At 41.9% G+C, this 20,928-nt stretch overlaps 1 protein-coding gene across 2 annotated transcripts in view; it reads right to left on the bottom strand.

Moving 5' to 3' along the window:
- Positions 1 to 20,928, bottom strand: part of PLD1 (phospholipase D1) — a 205,797-nt gene that overhangs the window by 183,520 nt on the left and 1,349 nt on the right. The gene's annotated exons all lie outside the window — the stretch shown is intronic.

Here is a 20,928-nt window from a genome sequence, read left to right as displayed (position 1 = left end):
ATTTTGTGCCTCCTGGGCTCGCAGGGACTTTACCAATCCCTCCACCCACCTGACCACAAGGTTTCTGAGAAAGTCTCATTGGACACTAGCTTGGCACAGAGTAAAGTTCAATAAATATTTGCTGAACAAATGAATGAAAGGCCCGATTCTGAATTACATCTGAGGGAATAATATACTTAAATTTGGTAGAAAATCCCATAATGAAGACTTTATGTGTATTCTTTCCACAAAATTAAGCCCAAACATTTGTCACTCTTCTCTTCCCAAAAGTCACCAATTTCTTTTTTCAAGTGAATTTAAATCAGATAACAGAACTAAGTTTTCAAATTCTTCACTGTCTAAAGATACATCTATATTTAATACAAAAGAATATGGCAGTTCTGGAATTAGTGGTAATTAATACAAAACTTTGTGAATATACTAAAAATCACTCTAAAAAGGTGAACTTTATCATATGTCAACCATATATCAATAGAACCATTATTTTACAAAACAATATAGAGGACTCTTCCAATAATAGATTAGTGAGCATCTGAATCTGATCAGTAAAAACAAATCTACAATGCTAATTTTTCCTATAGTTACAAAAGCTATTATTAGCTTGAATAAAGAATGAAAGGCAACATTCATATCTCTATCTACAAAAAGACAAAAAAGGTACAGGTGAGAAAAATAATTAGTGCTATGAAAAAAAATTGGACATCTTGCCATTAGTTTTAAAAGCAAATTTTAAGTTCTGTTAACTCTGATGAGTTCACAGTGGCTGATGAGCCTCAAAGCCCTTTACTTGCTTAATGAAAACATCAAAAATAAAGTCTTCACTATCTATAATAAACAGAGAGGGAAAATAATTAAAATGCACAAAACCAGGCTCTCATTGGCTACCAATGATGGTATCAGTCCACCTTCTTCCAGAATATCAGAAATGAGGAAACACCCGAGCTCTCTCGCTCTAGGTGACAATTAAATTGTGCATTCGATGACTTTGTGATGTGTCTACTTGGCTAGCCTAAATACATGCCCCAAAATTACCTTTCTTGTATGTTTCCAGCATGAGCTGGTAGCCACGGATATTCTCTCACGAGTGCTAGAGGAAAGAAGTGAGGCAGCAGCCTTTTTAAAGCAAGCACACACCTTTTCCCAGTTATTCAGTCAATTACTAATTTAGTGCTGCTGTGAAGGGATTTTGCAGATGTATGTAATCAGTTGAATTTAGTCAAAGGAAATACTGAGTGGGACTGACGTAATTAGCTGAAAGCTCTAAAAAAAAAAAAAAAAAAAAAAAAAAAAAAAAAAAAAAAAAAAAAAAAAAGACTTAAACCCTTCCTGAATTCAGAGACTCCAAGCATTAGCTCCTGCTCTTGGGGTTCCAGCCTGGTCATGATATACTCTTCTTGACTGCCTGAATTTCAAGACCTATGGATTTTAAGCATGCTTAGCAAGCCCCACAACTGAGTAAGCCAATTCCTTACAATAAATCCCTTAATCCATGTAACCCACTAGCTCTATCACTAAAGAATCTGACTATTCCATAAGCTCTCTCCCAATCTCATGCAATGGGAGAAGATCGGAGGTGAATTAATTTTAAAAAATGAGTTTTATAATAATTTAGAGATGGAGTGAATTAAACACAATGCCACAGCTAGGCCAGTGTGCCTCAGCTCTGACCAATGAGATACAAGTAAGGAATCCTGGAACTCTGAGGCATGAGACAGCAGGCCCATCTTCCCCCTCTTCACCCTCTGCCTGCTCTGTAAACATGAGGTTTGGCGCTCCAGCAGCCATCTTGGACAAGGGCCATAACCTGGAGAGAGCGGACTGGAGAGCTGGAGAGAGCTACCAGCTGCGGGTGCCCACAACCATCAGGCCAGCTCACAACTGCCTGCTTCCAGGCTGCTCTTACAGGACACGTAAAGCCACTATCTGGGGTGGGTCTCTGATACTTGTAGCTAAACACAATACCTAACTGATCCAAGGACTTTTTTCTCCAGGTTTCCTCTTCCCAGAGCAGTAAACTAACACATTCATGCTGGTGCATTAGAAGGAATAGCTATATTTAATTCCACCGCTATGTGCATGGAGACACATAAGTGTTTAAGAGGATTAGAGTGGACAAACAGTTACAGTGCAGGTCCATCTTTATTTCTCCGTGCTTCTATGCTCTGGCAAAAGAATACGAGAACGTTTTCACAGTCTGCACTAAATGTCTTCATGAAGCCACTAACTTTCATTCCCATAGAGTAGAATTTCACATGGCAAGCCTGTGGTCACATCCAAATCCACTTATTCGACATATTTGTGATGTAGAAAATTCCTCTACTATCCCTTTAGATAGGCTCTGCCTTTTCATGTTGGAGTCATCTAACGTCTCCCAAACCAACAACCCTTGAACATGCCTGGAGTAGATTCTTTGCTGAATGGAAACCACACGGTCATTTCAAAGCCTATAATTCCGTTCAGTAGCACTGGGCTTTTGGGATGTTCATGAACATAACCACCAAGGGTCGCACACACTTTTGGTGGTGGCCTTGCCTGTTTGAGCTCTACCATGTCACTCTCTCAGGGTGAAAAACTGCCTGACATACCACGCAGATGACAAATGTGAGAGGAAAAAAAAAAATATCAGGCCCATGACCAAAGGGAAAATGAAGTGATTAATATGGAAAACACAGCAAGAAACATCAAACAGGAAAAAGTTGACATTTCCCTTTAGCTTAAAGTAAGTTTGTTTGCTCCTCACACGGACTATAAAAGGCCGGATCAAAGTATTGACGTGGTGCAAAAGTGTCAGAGGTCTTCCTGACCCTGGGTCGTTTATGATACTGCAGAGTCTCTGACTCCTTTTTTTCAGAGGGAGGAAAGGAGCTGAGTTAACATAATCATAAGTCTGAATAGATAAACTTGGGAAACTGTAAGTGTGAACACAATGGGCCAAACTGTTCCCAGCATGAGCCGCAACGGTGGTGCCTCAGGTCCTTTGTGCCATTTCCTTCCGTTCAGAGTTGCCTGGACATTCCTCCTTGTCTGGTTCTGGGGCCCCTCACCCCTGACACCATTCCTGAACACTGGTGTTCCTTGGGGTTCTGAGCTCTGGCTAGTCTACCTGTCAATGTCTCCCATTCACCATTCTCACAGGAGAGGTGTTTGTCTCCATCATGGCTTCACCTGCTTTACTACTCTCAATATCGCCATTTCTTTCCTCTCTTTCTCCCAAATGTCCACAACCCACTGAACTTATTGTTCCAGAGGCACCTAGTTTATCAAGTTCAAAACTGAGCACAATTCAAATATGCCTCACACCTCAATTACATCCTCTTTCCCTTTCCCACAGCCCGGCCACACATGCACCGCCCTCCATATTCCACACCTCAGTTACTGGCACCACCGTGCACCCAAAGGCCATTTCCACACTTGAATCTACTCTACCTTACTTTTCTACTAAGAGTAGTGGGGGCTGGATGACCCAAAAATGAAATTCATCCATCTGTGTGGATGGATCAGGGGGCTCCTGGCCTTCAGGCCTTCATCTACACCAGCTAATCTGCAAGGGGAGAGGGGGCCTTTGGACAGGGAGACAGCTGTGACTTCTGGGGGCCAAACCAGGAGAGGGAAAAGGGGCTGCAGTCAGCAGCTGCTTGAAGAAATGCAGAAGGCTATCTTCCCCCTTGCCTCTGTGAGTCACGGAAAAACACACCGAGCAACTTCAGGCTCCTTGACACAAATTTATGCAAGGCATGTGAGGCACACACCAGGTTCCAAAATCTTTCTAGTGTCTCCTCCCCCAGATTTGCAAACAGGAAAATAAGGCCTGGCACATGGCTTCCTTGGCATGGATCCCAGGCTCCAGGAAGGCACCCACAGCTATGGCAGGGGTAGGGATTCACCCTCAAATCCTTGTGGCCCGTGGTCATCAACAAAGAAGCCAAAGCCAAAGACAGCCAAGGACACAAGCTCTGTAAGCACAGGTAAGATATCTCTAACATTCCCAGAGTACCTGGAGGAGACTTAATAAAGGTCCTACATATCCACATTTGAACACAGACCAGTAAAATTTGCATTGTCTCTATTAACCTGACTTCATTTGAATCCTCATGCCGGTAGAGTCTGAAGACATTCTCCCCGTCTGTGTTCTGCTTTTCATACCTACTATAACTCAGATGCTTTTTCCCTACACCCCCTTTCAAAGTATTTCTACAGATCGCTACCAAAGTGATCTTCTAAAATTATAACTCCAGTCATGTGCTAGGCTGGCTCATCCCGGCTCCTAAGAACTCATTGGTAAATTCTCAAAAATGTTATGAATCAGTTGTTAAATATAACATTTATGAAAGACTAAATTATATAAACTTACAGTGAAATAAATTATATTAAACCCAAAGATAGTAAGTACTTAAAATGCATCACTTCTTGACTACTTTAATTCATTTCACTAAGATCTATGACCTTGAGGTTATTTAGATCTATGTTGCCCACATGTGAAAATACCATGAAATGTGCTACAGCAACTTGAAGTGGGCTGTAATGGGAGGGTTTTCACATGGACACTGACAAACCCTATAAATCATAGTCTGATTTTTGTTTTGTCGATTGTCTAGCCTTAAAAAACTGGTGGAGTGGGGCACCTGGGTGGCTCAGTCAGTTAAGCGTTCAATTTCGGCTCAGGTCATGAGCTCACGGTCCATGAGTTCGAGCCCCGCATTGGGCTCTGTGCTGACAGCTCAGAGTCTGGAGCCTGCCTTGGATTCTATGTTCCTCCCTCTCTATGCCCCTCCCCGACTCGTGCTCTATCTCGCTCTGTCTCTCCAAAATAAATAAATCTTAAAAACAATTTTTTTTAAACTGATGGAGAAAATGTTAATATGTGGTGCCTGTAGTAACTATGTTGTGAATTAAATGAAAAGTTAAGGAAATAATTCTTCTAATACTATCCAATTCACAAAGATGCATAATGAACAAGTGAAGGTTTGGGATATGCCTTCATTGTTTCACTTTGATCTTACTCCATACTGTAACAGGAAAAAAATCAACTACCCTCTTTTATCAATTGTAATCATAGGTTGGCTATAAATACAAGAGTTCAGCATAAACCCAACAGAAACCTGTCAGACTCAATTAGCTAAACGGACTTTATCATCAAGAAAATTGTATGTTTTATTATTTATTTGTAAATTGTGTGCTACACAACCTTTATGTGAGGACATTTTAAAACAGACATATATACATACGTATGTATACACACATGCACATTTATTTTTCTGTAGAGCTGGTTGTTAAACATTTACCAGCACACCACTGCAGAAATCTGACTAGGTGATTCCTTTGTTTAAAATCCCTTGATAGCTCCCTAGGTCGGCTGCCTTTTATGCTCTGCTTTAAATCCTCTCAAACTCACCTCGTATTCCTGCCATTGTGATGGCAGCCAGTCCCATGAAGAATCTGGCCAGCTTCGTTTAAGTGCAACCTGACAGGGCCTCTCCAGCCCAGGCTTCTCCAATACTGCCTCATGAGGTGCCCGGGGGAACCCACCTAGCAGTCAGGTTAGGGGTAGCCAGTGAAAAAGTGGAGCTGCCTTTAATCAACGGGAGACAAGAAATCGATAAAAGCTTCTCCCTTCACCTTCTCCAGGTGAGCTGTGCTGACATACATTTCATAAGACTTCTCCTGAGACGATCCCCTGGAATCAAGCAATCAGTTGCCCCTGGCAATAGCCAACTCCATAATGCCTGCTTCCTGGTATGACTCTTCCTGGTCCCTCACTCCTGCTCGCAGAGAGCATTCCCAATTAAACTGCTTCATACAGACATTCCTACAGGATAGAGCCCACGCTCCTTATCTGAGCAGTAATGCCCTTCTGAAACGGGGCCTCCAGCTACCTCGCCCGCCTCATTTCCTAGCATGTCACACCCTGGTCACAAAGAATACACATACTCTTTTCCATCTCTGATGCTTTGCTCATGCTGTTCCCTGCTTAGAATTCTAGGGGCATGCAGAGAGGCATAAAATTCTGTAGTTTACTACATCCACAACCTTACAAATGAAGAAATTGAGACCCAGAGTAGAAAGGTCTGGCCCAAGGTTTTCAATGGCTAATTTAAGACAGATCTGAAAGCTGTCCTGGTTTGTATGGGCTTCTGCTTCTGGTTCCTACTGTGTCCATGAATAGCTACGTTCTAGTCCTGAAAGTCTACTGAATCGTTTCCTCTTTCAACCTCCCAAAATACACGGGTTTCCATTCCCTTTAAACTACTACTTTTTATTGCCTGAGCCATTTTATCTCTCACTAAAGAAACAGATAGTAATTGACTTTTACTCAGTGATTCAGTCCAGTTCCTCAAACATTTGCTGGCCCCTTTATACAATCACTCATGATGAGTGCAGTGAGAAACACAAAAATGAATCAGACATGTTCTTTACTCAAAAGGAGTTTATGATCCAGAGGAAAAAGAGGCTTGTGCACAAATATACCAGTATATGCTGTGAGTATTATAACAGGAGAACAAGCCAAAAAGATTTAAAATATCTACTATAGTTATTTAAAATACATGCATAGAATTACAAGAAGAAAATGTCCACATGCATAGTATATAAAATAGGAGAAAGACATACTTAGAAAACTTTAAGCAGAACTATAAGTTCAAAAAGAAGACTACTTACAGATGTAAATATTTTCGAGCCAGTGATTATCCAGGATCAACCAATTAGCAAATATATTAATTAGTGCCTATTACATACAGGCCATTTGCTTTTCACACAAATACATTCTGTGATGTTCAGACAATAAGCAACCAAAACATTGATTACAATCAACCAAAAAGAGACCTTTAAAAAGGCATCTGGTCCAGCGCCCTCCTAAAGAAACCAAGGTTCCACCTGTTCGTTTTCTTATCCAATCTATTTTCCCTGAGGGATTTATCTGTCCACACTCCTTCTTCCGCAACAACTCAGACTTGAATCCTCAGTCTCTCTTGACCTTTCCACCTCCCTCATCCCCAGCAGCCAATCAACTCCCACATCTATGACTTGTGCATAGATCCATGCCACCACTGTATCCTTCCCACCTTCACGCTCTTCTTCAGCTCCACTCCTGCTTGAAGATCGAGCTGCCCCAATAATTCCTGAAACCACTGTCACTTCCAAAGCCATTCATCACAATGCCAGAGGTGGTGCCATTCTTAAGCATGGCTCTGATCATGCTGTTCCCTTGCTGACAAGATCCAAAAACCAAAAACATGTTTAGTTTAACTTTCTAGCTCTCTCATTCTCATTCTCTCATTCTCTCATTTCTCTCAGAAACAATTCCATCTGTTTCTGGTTGTTGTTCCCCCACACCGACACTCAGCCCACTGATGCTAGACTCTCCCTAGCTCCCACACACATCCTCGCATCAAAGGACTGGGATGGTGCCATCCCCCAAATGCCCTACCTGTCAAGGCTTTATCCACTTGCCAAGATCCTGCTTGACCTCTCTTGCTTCCGTTAGGTCTTCTTAGATCTCCAGTTCATTCATCTTTTGATCCACTTCTCCACACCCTGTTGTCCACATTACTTGTACTTATTTCACAGCATTAATCTTTGAATTGTGGTTACTGATGTGTCAGCTAAACCATTAGGTCAGTGGTTCTCAAATCATGGTCCCCAAACCAGCAGCATCAGCATCATCTGGGAACTTGTTAGAAATGCAAATTTTCTGCCCAGCCCAGACCTACTGAATCAGAAACTCTAGGGTGAGGCTCAGCACTCCGTTCTGATGAGCCCTCCAGGGGATTCTGATGTGCAGTGGAGTGTGAGAACCACTGAACTAGACCGTAAATCCCCCGAGGGTAGTGACTAGGACTACAGTTCATTTATCCCAGCTCTGGAGGCAGGGCCTGAAACAGACAAGAGCACTAGTGGAATTTCCGGAAATAAATTGCCCAGGGTCACACTAAGTCAGTTGCAGAGACAAAACAAGAACTCAGGGGTATCGTGAATATCGGACCATGGTTCTTTCCAGCATGACCACAGTCTCTAATTGTGAATATAGACCATTTAAGTTCACGCATAAACAGCCACGTGTTGTAGAAAATGCACTTAAATTACCTAAGAATGTACAAATCAGGTCATTTTTGGTCTGTAACTTCAAAAGGATGAGTTAGTGGAGCTAGTCAAGAAGGCTGACTTAGAGATGTCCTGCTTGTATGAAAGGAGAGATCCTGCAGGAACTGAAGAATAATCAGCCACTGAATCTGTGTTCCTCAAACGTCTCACAGGACTGAAAAAGTAAATTATGCTCACCGAGTGGCTTTAGAGGCAGACTCAGGAGGCTGTCTTTTTAAAAACGTACCCTATTGTAGCTATCTTTCTTTTAAATGCATTTTTCAAGTAAGCAGCTTTTGACCAAAACAACTGCAAATATCTTAATAATGTGAAAAAAAGCTGGCATTTACTAATCTGAATAAGTTTTTAAATTTCTCACTTATTTATTTTGGGCCTCCTATTTAAAATAAAAACATTTTTTTTTAATGTTTATTTTTGAGAATGAGAGAGACAAAGAGTGAACAGGGAAGGGCAGAGAAAGAGAGACACAGAATCTGAAGCAGGCTCCAGGCTCTGAGCTATTAGCACAGAGCCCGATGCAGGGCTCAAATTCACAAACTGCGAGATCATGACCTGAGCCGAAGTTGGACGTTTAACCAACTGAGCCACCCAGGCACCCTGAAGTTGGCTACATTTTTTGAGAGCTTATTCTTTTTCTTTCAATCTTTAGAATCCTTAAAGGCTTATTTCTCCTCAAGTGCCGTTCTTCCTTATGTTTCGTGATGGCTGTCATGCGAGCCATCACATGGGAAAACCCATTTTCCATTTTTTTCATGACTCACTTGTAAAACGATAGATAAATGGAAGTTATCACTGACCCCTTAAAATGTGAAACCTAAAGAAACTTTAAAGAGAAGGGGAAAGTGCTCAGGCTACTGAGTCCAGGTAACCTCACCCACACACGAGTAAGATTGTCCTTTTGTTATATAATCAGCAAAGGCAGGAAAGTGGGCTGGATAAGATCAAAGAGGACCGGTCAATGCTGTAGGAGGCATTGCAGAGCTGAGAAGAGTGTGCTCAGTGAATTACCATCACTTAAACATCCTCTGCTAATGTAATTCTAAACTCATTTTGGCAGCATTAAGCAGTGGATCTACATTTTGAAGAAAACCAAGCCTCTGTTTTGAGAAACTATGTCCTCAAGCCTAACCTCTGAGGAGTAGAGGCTTCAGGGTAGCTGGTGAGGCCACAGGCTAATTCAGGGCCTAAAGACCCTCAGTTGAGGGGGTGGGGGTGTCACCATCCTCCCTGCCCTGGGGCAGTGACACCTCCCTTGCACATCAGCTCTGAGGGCTGTGGTGAAGAGACTCCAAAGCTAAAGAAGCCTAGGCCTTATGTAAAACCGTGTCTCTCCATCCCTGCCCCACACCCAGCTTGATCTGTGTGCTATGATGAAGAGAAATTATATTCATTGTTTCTGGTCATTCCTGCTCATTGAACACATGGTCATTTTAGTTATGGACAAATTTCATAGCCTCTCTAGGTCCTTGGCCCTAGGAAATCACCGTGTAAGGAAAATTTTACTACATAGAAGTAATAAGATGAATCAGTAAGTCTATGACTTAGTGAAGAAACAAATAAATGGAGAAAAAAAAAAAATCCTGGGTGGAATCAAAAGACAGTATGAATATAGGCACCAGTTTGATTAGAAAGAATGAGAATTGAATGTCTGATCTGACTGTGTTAAAATTTTTTTTTAAGTTTATTTATTTACTTTGAGAGAGTGTGAGTGAGGGAGGGGTAAAGAGAGAGGGAGAGAGAGAGAGAAACCCAAGCAGGCTCCACACTGTCAGCACAGAGCCTGATGTGGGATTCGAATGCACAAAACCGTGAGATCATGACCTGAGTTGAAACCAAGAATTGAGAATCGGACACTTAACCAACTGAGCCACCCAGGTGCCCCACTGTGTTAAAATAATTCTAATTATAGTCAATCAAGTGAAGTGCTTATCCTTTATGCTTAACTTGTGCTTAATTATCATGCAATACAATAATGACTTCTCTACATGTTCAAAATTAATACTGTTACTCTTTATTTGATTGCAGCAGTAAACCCATCATGCCTCTCTAGCCAGATGTCAAGGTCCAGCTCTGGGCCTATTGCTTGATCCTGCTGGGAACTGACTCATAGGCCTGAGTTCACTTGGCCACTTATGGGGTCAGCCATGCTGAGATGGGCCTCATACTCTCTGTAGGAAGACTGAGTCCTCAATGGGGCATCAGAGCACTGGGGCCACATGGGTAACCCACTCCCCCCGAAACACTAACCAATACCTGGCCCAAATGGCCAGGTCATCTGGTCTCCACATATAATTGCCCCCAATTTGATTTTAAAAAAGGAGAACTTGCCTACGACTAAAACCACTCTCTAAAGTATTTCTGTATGTGTGAACTGGCACAGAAACAAGAATACGTTAAAGCCCCGAATTTTAGGACAAAATTGACTAATGAAATACAAAAGAAAATCTGTAACAGTAAAAGAAGTAAAGGGAATGAAATATTTTTAGGATGCTTTTCCTTTATTTTAAGCCAGGTCCGTAAGCATGTTAGGATATGATAGGCTTTTAGATGCTTTTTAAAAAAGGTGATATATAGGTTTATATACAATTTATTTAATTTTATTCTTCAGCAGAGAAAAATGCCATACATAGGAAATTTGTTTTAGAAAACAGAAAACATGCAAGATTGGCGTGAGGCTTCCTGTAACAAGTCTACCATTCTTCCAGCAGTAAGAAGGGTAAGAAGATGCTGAGTAGCATTTTCAAAGTTTCTATTTAAGGAGAATTTAAAGAAAAAGAGATGGGAAAGCCAAACGTTATTCTTAAACCCCTGTACGTTATTCCACATCCTAAAGAATTTTTAAAAAACAAATGACTACAACTTTCCCTATAGCTGATCTCAGCAGTAATTTAAAGTACTGAGTGCAAAGTCAGTATACAATAGGGGAAAAGGTGCCTTTTGACCTCCACCACTCCAAAAAACACCGGAAATACCTACATTTTAACTTTACTCCTGCAAAAAATAAAGAAAAATCTAAGTGACAATTTATTCTTGTCCTTGATACAATGCGATGAGAGTGGTATTTTACCTCTGTGGTTTTCCTCTCAAAAGCCATGATGCCAGTCTAATCAGGAGAAAAACATCATAAAAGTTACGACTGAGGGACATTCTACAAAACACCAGTACCCCTTCAAACGGCCAAAGACATCAAAAACACAGAAAAGTCTGAGAAACAATCATCGCCAAGAGAAGGCGGAAAAGAAAGGATGTTAGGGGAAAACTAAGGAAATCTGAGTAAGGTATGGACTTTAAGTTAATAATAATGCAGTGATATCAGTTCGTTAATTTTAACAAATGTACCGTTCCAATGTAAGATGTTAATAACAGAGAACTTTGCAACTTTTCTGTAAATCTGGAACAAAAAGCTTATTTTTTGAATGGAAAATATACAAAATTAGTTTTTAATGAGATGCTTTTATAGAAAGTGGGGTTTAGAGAAGTTCCAGAACTCTGCTCTCTGCATTCCAAACCCACCCCAGTTCCAATCCTAGCCTGCCCCTGAAACGCAGAGCGGTTTGAAAACCACTATGTGGAAAAACTGGAACATGTTATCACTACCAAGTGCCAGCCCATTCCAGATGGTGGGACAGTCCTGACTCCAGCGGACTGAATGACTTGGACCACAAGCTCCAGGCAGGCCGAACCACATCTTACCCCCACAAGCACATGCTGAGCACTCAAAGGACTTTGCTTAATAAATTCTCCAATGCCAGCATGAGCAAGAGCCATTCCAAACACAGGGTGATGGCTTTCACTGTCAACTCTGTTAGCCTTCTTGGCAACAGATCTGCAAAAATTACCTCACCATTAGTCAAGCCTGGTGAGATGGGATGGGACAAACCTCTCCCACATGCATTTCTGGTCTCTTGGTGTCTTACAGAGGGATGCACACCCCCTAATTCTCATCACCCTGCCCAAATGGCTCCTGGTAGAACTCAAAAAGACTTTAGGGGAAACAGGAGTTTCCCAAAATTAATCAGAGTTACTTTACATCACTTTTATGTTTTTGTTGCTCCATTCTGTCATAGATCATTCACCCACAGGGCAAATGGGTGCAGCTGAATCAAATCTTTATAAGCTCTCCGAAAACGAAAGGTGACCTTCACATAGAAAGCTACAGATTTTATTTCCCATTGGTCAAGAGTGACCCTTGTTCCAAATGGCAGTCATATCCCCACAAAGAATCATTGCCACAGACATGATAACATCTGCAAGTTCAGAAAAGAACAATTAGAAAAGCAGTCGAGCCATCTGAGAAGCCAGGGTTCACGCTACCATTATATACTCACATAGCAGTTTGGAGAGGCATCCAGCCAACAAGTAATTAGTGAGCACCTACTACGTGCCAGGCAAGACCCTGATGTCACAGAGTTTACATTCTTTTGTAGAAAACTCTGAATTCAAGAAAACAAGACACAAGGAAGACTTCGGATAGGGCTAAGTGCTGGGATGAAAATAACCCGTAATAAGGGCTCAGAGGGATGAGTCTGTGGGCAAAGCAATGCAGACTGAGTGAGGAAGCAGATTTCATGGTCAGGGAAAGCTTTTGTAGGGAGGTAACATTTGAACATCTTGTCTTGGACCTAAATGTTAAAAAGATACAAGCCATGCAAGGACTTAAGAGAAGGGTGTTCCAGGCAGAGGGAATGGCGTCATGCAAAGGCCTCCAGGCGGAACCCAATGTGGTGTCTTCCAGAAACAGAACCCTCCTGATAATCCCAAGGGATGGGCAACTGCAGTTCAGAAAGGCAAACACGAAGGCTAACAGAGATAGACCCAGCACCCGCGACTCCCCTGTTAGCCTTCCTGTGCTACACAGAGCTTTCCCCCTAGCCAGGAATTCAGGACTTAACAGAACTGAATTCTGACAAATAGATTTATGGGGCAAAAAGTCACCCTTTGAATGCAGTTTCACAGAATGAGAATTTGAGGCCAAACATAAAAATCAAAGCTCCCATGTGACCAGGGCCCAGTGGCCCAACGGACCTGACACTAAACAGAGTACATGAGACACCAGAGCTGGGCAGGAAGGGCCCACAGGGCCAAGCAGGTGCATGGAATGGGAACTCACCAAGTAGCTCCCTTCCCCAAGCATCTCAATTTAGTAGGTATGTGATAGAACCTGGGAATCTGAGTTTAAATAGTTCCCAGGTGATTTTGTTTAGGCAGACCTTAGAATGACTGTGATGGAGGGTAGGGAGAGGGCATTGGGCGGTGGGGGGGTGGGTGGGAGGGAAGACTAGGCTATGAATAGGGTAGAGTCAGAAAAATCCTACCTATGCAAAAGAATAGAGTCAAGGATTACATTGAATGCAGTTGTGATCTAAAATGTTTGGAACCAATCACAATCGTACCACGTAATAGAAAAAAGACAGATAAGCACATTGTATAAGTCGGTGTATTTCTTTCCCTCCAACCACATGTCCAATTGAGAACCATCACAGCAGAAAAAAACTGAGCAAGTCTCTTTGGTCACAGTGACAAAGAAGGAGGGAGTAAAGAAACTTTAATATTCCACAGGGGTAAAGCCAGTGGTGTGCTGAGGGCAGGGGAGAAGCCCTAACTGTACTGCTGCCTATTTCCATGGTGTAAATATTCAAACCATGGCCAGTTTCAAGCTCCTAACATGATGTCACTGAACACGCATTTTGAGAAAAGATGAGCAATAGTTACAGCATTTTTGCCATACGGAACCAACAGATGTAAACAACTTCAAGGACATAAATAACAGTTAGATTTAGTAGAATATAATCAGTAAGTGAGGACTTGTGGTGTTTATTGCCTTTGCTTTCAGTATAACTTATTTAATGCAATAAAACCTAAATCTTAGATAATTTTATTTTTAATAATAGCATCTTTAGGGGTGCCTGGGTGGCTCAATCAGTTGAGCGTCTATAACTCTTGATTTCAGCTCAGGTCATGATCCCAGGGTCATGAGATGAAACTCTGCTTTGGGCTCTGTGCTGAGTGAGGATCCTACTTAAGATTCTCTCTCTCTCTCTCTCTCTCTCTCTCTCTCTCTCTCTCTCTCTCCTCTCTCTCTCTCAATCTCTCCCTCTGCCCCTTTCCCACACTTGTGCTCTCTCTCTCTAAAATCATCATCATCATCATCATCATCATCATCATGGCACCTTTAACAACGGGCTCACAAAATCCTGGGACATTTAAAAATCACCTCTCCATATGAACTAGTTCTAGCACACCTCTGGCAAGAGCTTTGAAAGAGCAGTCCAGTGCCTTTCCTTTCCATTCCTCTTTTTGTGTCTTAGTCTTCTCTTCCCTACCATAAAGATATGGCAGTGCCTTCACATCTACTCCTAGGAGCCCTGGGTTTCCAGACTGAGGGCCAGCTGGTGCCAGGTGGCAGTCAGGGAGGGAAGACTGGAAGAAGCAGCCAGCTCACTGTTCCCACATAGGAACTGTCAATAAGAACAGCTCTCCTTTTGGGTATTTTACATACTGGGATTTCACAGAAGAGCTCATTCAGAAAAGTGGTTCTTGGGAGGTGGGGAACGGTACCCATCATTTTTTTTAAGTGTGAAAATTTCTGGTCAAAATTATTGACAGTCTCTGCTTCCATTCATGATTTGTGTGGATACGCATTACCCACACCCCTATAAACATTACACTGCCAGCGATGCCCTCCTCACATACAATGGGAAGCTAAAGAACGTGATGGGGAAAAAAAGAGAATGTGATAAGAAGGGTGTTTTGCCAACATAGCATGAGCTAGTTCACTCTTATCTTGAAAGTATATTGTTCTTCTTAATTGTAAATATATTTTAAAAACACACCCCTAGGGGCACCTGGGTGGCTCAGTCAGTTAAATGACTCAGGTCATGATCTCATGACTCAGTTTGTGGGATTGGGCCCCATGTCAGGCTCTGTGCTGAACATGGAGCCTACTTGGGATTCTCTCTCTCTCTCTCTCTCTCTCTCTCTCTCTGCCCCTCCCCTACTCCTGTGCCAGCTCTCTCTCCCTCTCTCTCTCAAAATAAATAAATAAACTTAAAAAAATAAAAATAAAAATTACACCTCTATACATATACTCATTGGTAAAGAGCAATGAATCACGCTTCTATTAAATGCTATGCTTCTACTAAATGAACCAGGGTTCCTCTATTACATGCCATGCTACACTAATGGATTAATAAAAATCAAATTTTCAGGGTGCCTGGGTGGTTCAGTTGGTTAAGTGAGCGACTTTGGCCTAGGTCATGATCTCGCCATTCCAGTGTTTGAGTGCTGCATCCGGCTCTGTGCGGACAGCTTGGAGCCTAGAAACTGTTTCAGATTCTGTGTCTCCCTCTCTCTCTGCTCCTCCCCTGCTCATGCTCTCTCTCTCTCTCTCTAAAATAAATGAAACATTTTAAAAAAATTTTTATACAAAGAAAAAAAAAGAAAAATCACATTTTCTAGCTAACATCAAAACATACACCCCAATAGGGGCACCTGGGTGGCTCAATTGGTTGAACATCTGACTTCAGCTCAGGTTATGATCTCATGGCTCATGAGTTCAAGCCCCATGTCGGGCTCTGTGCTGACATCCCAGAGCCTGGAGCCTGCTTCAGATTCTGTGTCTCCCTCTCTCTGCCCCTCCCCTGTTCATTCTCTCTCTCTCTCATAAGCAAACATTAAAAAAAATTTTTTAAACATACACCCCAAAAGAATAATTATCAAAGGCATACAGTTCATTCTCTCTAGTTGTAATCAGCTTTGTAGCCAGAAATCTGTCCACTGCTTTCTCATCACTGGGTCTCATGGAATCCCACTCTCATCCAAGATTTCCTCCCGGGAAAAATTAATTTCTCCCTCAGTCCCTCAGTCGTATTCCCATAGGGCTACATCTCCATGTCGGTCCTAGCAGCAATTCCCGTTTGCACGGTTATTTATGGATGTCACTCTTAAACAATTTGGGAGGGAGGGAAGGGCAATGTGTGAAAGAAGGGAGCCTAACATTTACTGTGCCATTTCTATGTTCCAGGCTCTATGCTAAACATTTTATAGGCATTGTTTTGCTGTCTTCACAACAATCCTATGAGATAGGTACTATTTTTATCCCTTTTCTACAAGTGGAGAAATTAAGGCACAGAAGATTTTTATGTTACTTGTCTTAGGCCACAGGGTGCTGGAGTCCTCAGCTGTGAATCCCAGCTCTCTGGCACTAGGCTGAGGCCCCTAGTCATTATCTTTCCCAGTGAGGACTTTGTGGAGCCCAACTGTGCCTCAGAAGCCTCACAGACCTACTTTGCTTAGTCACTGCCCCATCACCCTGCATTTCCAGTCACAAGAGTAGCAGCTCGGTGTTGGGATTGAGGGGAGGTAAGAGTTGGGGTTAGTCTTTGCTCCATGTTCCTAGCTTTGAAATATTTAAGTATCCAAACAGGTGGGTTTTTCCTTAGGATATAGGATTCTGGCTGGATTTCCCCCCCTCCCTTCTCTGTTTTTATTGTTGTTGTTCTTTTTGGCATCACAATCATGTTAGCATCCCAAATATACTTCATCTCCAAATCCTCTACCCTTAGCTTAGCTTACAGGTTTTTACTCCAAAGTGGGAACAATGGTGAGATTTTTAAAACAATGTCAAATTTCACCTTCAATTTGCTGTTTTTCCTACTCTTAGCCCCATTTATCAAATTTCCCACTTTGGGTTCTGCATTGTCACATCCCCTCTCCCTCATACATCTGGAAGTGTTTTCCTGCTCCAAGCCATGGAACCTCCATCCCAATCCATTGCTACCTCTCCAATCTCATTTCAAAGGACTCTTTCATCAAAACTTGGGTACAGAACACTGAAAAAAAAAACTTTAAAGGCCAAAAAATTGAGCACAGTTGCTAAATTCCACAGACGGCTCGCTCCACATCTACAAACGTATTTGTAAGAGTGGTTCAACGGCACAGGAGAACAAATAACGAAGTAAAACGTTAGCCACAAAAACCTTCTTTTCTGGAAATATCTATACATTTTGAATGAAATGAATCACACCATCTTCATTCATCTATTAAATGCACCTTTTCATTCGGTTCACAACTATTGTTCACCATAATGGACACTGGAGAGACAAAAATGAAAAAAAATATATAGTCTAGGGCCCCAAGGATCTTACCTTCTCATGGGAAACACAGGAAATAAAGAAAAAGATTGCAAACCTAGTTATTCCTAGTGATCATGCTCTATATAAAGTCCACGCATACCAAAGTGCTATAGAGAAAAACAGACTGGATCAGTATGAAGATCCCAAGCAAGTGCTAAAGTATCCCTGGGTATCTCCTCCCCATCCTCTGTTGATCAGCAATGGTTTTAAACAACATTGAAGTCACTTCACGATAAACCAAAGGAAAGATAAATTTCAACTCCGTCTGGCATCTCCAAGGGCATGAAGAGGTAACACACCAAAACACAGCCTTGTGTAGGAACTGACAAGGTTTTAGCACTGTCCTTCTGTGCCCCCTCTTTCGCTTCCTCCTCTCTACATTTGTTTCTCCCTCCCTGCCCACCACTTTTCTTTTCCCATGTTTATTCCTTATTCTCCTTCATCCAGATGTACTGTCTATAAAAGCTCACTTTGAAAAAAAAAAATCTCTGTTGAATACTGAACTTTGATTTTCCTGTTCTTAGTACAAAGTTTGTCAGTTTATGCCCTTAGATGTGCGTGTGTGTGTGTGTGTGTGTCTGTGTGTGTGTGTGTGTGTGTCAACAAAAGAACAGACTAAATGAAGTTATTTTTATTTCCATATTGCTCTTGGCTGATTCTCTTTTATGCGTCAGAGGCTTTCCAAAGGTTCCCAACTCGAGATCCAAAAAGTTCAAAACATGATTGAGTACAGAATAAACTACTCCCTTCATGCAGAGGGGAGCCCAGGGCCACGAGCATCACCAGCAACTGGAGAAGGAATCTGGGATCTGGAGCCCTAAGCAGCAAGACTTCCCACGGCCCACAGTTGGCCACAAGCTTCTGCTCTGTGCACCCCTGACATAACCTAGGAGTTAAGTGAGCAGGTTAGCTCCAAAATGGTCATTTCCCCCATGGTTGGCAAATACAGCCCTCCCCAAAACAAACCCTGGCCTCTCCAGACTTTCCCAGGATCTCTATCCCAACCTCCTCACAATCAGGAAGTAAGGCTTAGCCCAATAGGTTTCCAGGACTCTGCCCCAAGGCTCCCAGCCCTGAACTTAACCAAACTCCACCTTAACTTCCTCTTCTGAAAAATAAGGGAGTTGAACCGACTTTCTGAGTTACACTCTGATTGCAGTTATGTCAAATTATTTCTCCCTAAGGACAAATACAAGATAGGAATATAACAACTTGAAAAAAGTTTATTGGTTAGGAGGGTGGAATCTCAGGTTATATTTTACTGGTGAGACAGCAGTGCCCCAAATTCTGGGTTCAGGCTGCCAGAGATGGAACCCCAGCTCTGCCGTATGCTAGCTATATGATCTCTCTGTGCTTCAAATTACCTCATCTATAAAAGGGAGATGGTATTGATACCTATTTCACATGGTTATCTTGAGGATTAAAGGTGTTCATGTTTGTAAAATGCATAGAATAGTGCCAGGCACATAGTAGGCGCTACATAACTACTGATTAAATAAATCATTTTCTTCTGTCCCTGCAATGTTTGTTTAATAAATTCAAAAATTAACCTGCAATGTTTGTTTAACAAATTCAAAAATTAAGAAAATTTCACAACAGAAAGGAAAAAAAAAAAAACCTGTGACACTATGAAACACTTACATAACATATACGGTTGTTTAACAACCCAGCACTAAAACATCTGGGATCCAGATTTTACACTGCATTGTGAATTTAGGGAAACCAATACACTGGAATGCATTCCCACTGCAGCAAAAGATATGATGTGTACAATTCCTTTTCTAATCAGGAAAGTCGCAGGCTTCCCGGAAATTTAGGTTACAAGTTTCTCATTTTCACTCTGCAACAGCATTTATCCACACCCCAGCTGGAGAATACATTTTATTGTGTGGTGCTAACATTGAAAGGATTGTAAACATAAAACCAGGCCTGGCACAGTGACAGCTGTCTCCTGAATACAATGACTCAGAGCAACTGTGAGTTTAAAGAGCCATGTCTTATGTGCTAAGTCCTCGAGCATCATTGTTTAGTAGACACCTGGAGAGCAGAAGAAATCGCCACACCCAACAGTTATCTTGGTCAAAACTGCTTCTAGTCACTTAAAAGGTGCCACCGTCTGAGCTCAAGCATGCCTTTGATACAGGCTACTGCACTGCTAAAGGAGACAAAAGTATTTCAATTTAAGGTGAGATATGAAGGGGAGGAAACTATCAATAACAACTAACTACCTCCCGGATTCCTCTCTCTGGATAGCTAGACTTCACAATACCTTTATATGCAAATTTAAATAGCTCACCAGCTTATTCTTTTTTTTTTTTTTTTTTTTTTTTTTTTTTTTTTTTTACCAGTTTATTCTTCTCAACGTTTTTATTTATTTTTGGGACAGAGAGAGACATAGCATGAACGGGGGAGGGGCAGAGAGAGAGGGAGACACAGAATCGGAAACAGGCTCCAGGCTCTGAGCCATCAGCCCAGAGCCCGATGCGGGGCTTGAACCCACGGACTGCGAGATCATGACCTGGCTGAAGTCGGACGCTTAACCGACTGCGCCACCCAGGCGCCCCTTTACCAGCTTATTCTTAAACAGTAATGTATCAGATCTGTCCTGGTGGAGATAAGATTTACTAAACACAAACTGGCTGTGGCTTTTCACCTTTCCTCTTTAAAAGTGCATTTTGATGGGGAGCGGGGCAGGGGCGAGTGGGGGAGAGGGGAAAATGGGTGACGGTCATTGAGGAGGGCACTTGTTGGGATGAGCACTGGGTGTTGTATATAAGTGATGAATCATGGGAATCTACTTCCAAAGCCAAGAGCACATTGTATACACTGTATGTATAGCTAACTTGAGAATAAATTATATTAAAAAAAATTACAGGCTAACAAAATAAATTCTAAAAAAAAAAAAGTGCATTTCTATAAAGCCATGGGAAGGAACTCAAACCTTGAATCATGCGAAAACTAAAGCCTACAGCACAATCACTGTCATCAAAATGTTTTGAAAACCCTATGGGAAAGACAAAAGGTGTTCTGTGGATGGATGGTGGTGATGGTTGGACAACAACGAGAAAGTACTCAATGCGATTAACTGTACCCTTACAAATGGCTAAGATGGCAAATTTTATGTCAGGTATTCACCACAATAAAAATAAAATTTAGAAAAACTCTGTTTAAGGGTTAAAGGTAAATGAGTTTTCATAATTAGTTTTAACTAAGAAACATACACTCGTTGGGGGGCCTGGGTGGCTCAATCGGTTGAGCATCTGACTTCGGCTCAGGTCATGATCTCACAGCTCATGAGTTCCAGCCCCACATCGAGCTCTGCACTGACCGTTCAGAGCCTGGAGCCTGCTTCAGACTCTGTGTCTCCCTCTCTCTCTGCCCCTCCCTCACTCATGCTCTGTCTCTCTCTCAAAATAAATAAACATTAAAAGATTAAAAAAAAAAAAAAAGAAAAGAAAGAAAGAAGGAAAGAAACATACACTTGTTAATTAATCAGACAAGGAGAAGGGTCTCCCACTCCCTAGTTTTAAGCAGATCAACAAACCTTTGCGAGAGTTTTACAGCCCTTACCACTGTAATTCGTGAGTACTCTGACATTGGGGACAAACAAGGTAAAGACACATCTTCCACAAATCCTTAACTACTCATGCTTCTTATATTGATTGTGAGTTATACTGGATCTTGGAAAGACAGGCTG

Source organism: Leopardus geoffroyi, chromosome C2 (genome assembly GCF_018350155.1).
Source record: "Leopardus geoffroyi isolate Oge1 chromosome C2, O.geoffroyi_Oge1_pat1.0, whole genome shotgun sequence".
Taxonomy (NCBI): domain Eukaryota; kingdom Metazoa; phylum Chordata; class Mammalia; order Carnivora; family Felidae; genus Leopardus; species Leopardus geoffroyi.
Note: the sequence above shows the minus strand (reverse complement) of the source record. Positions and strands in the feature narration are given on the sequence as shown.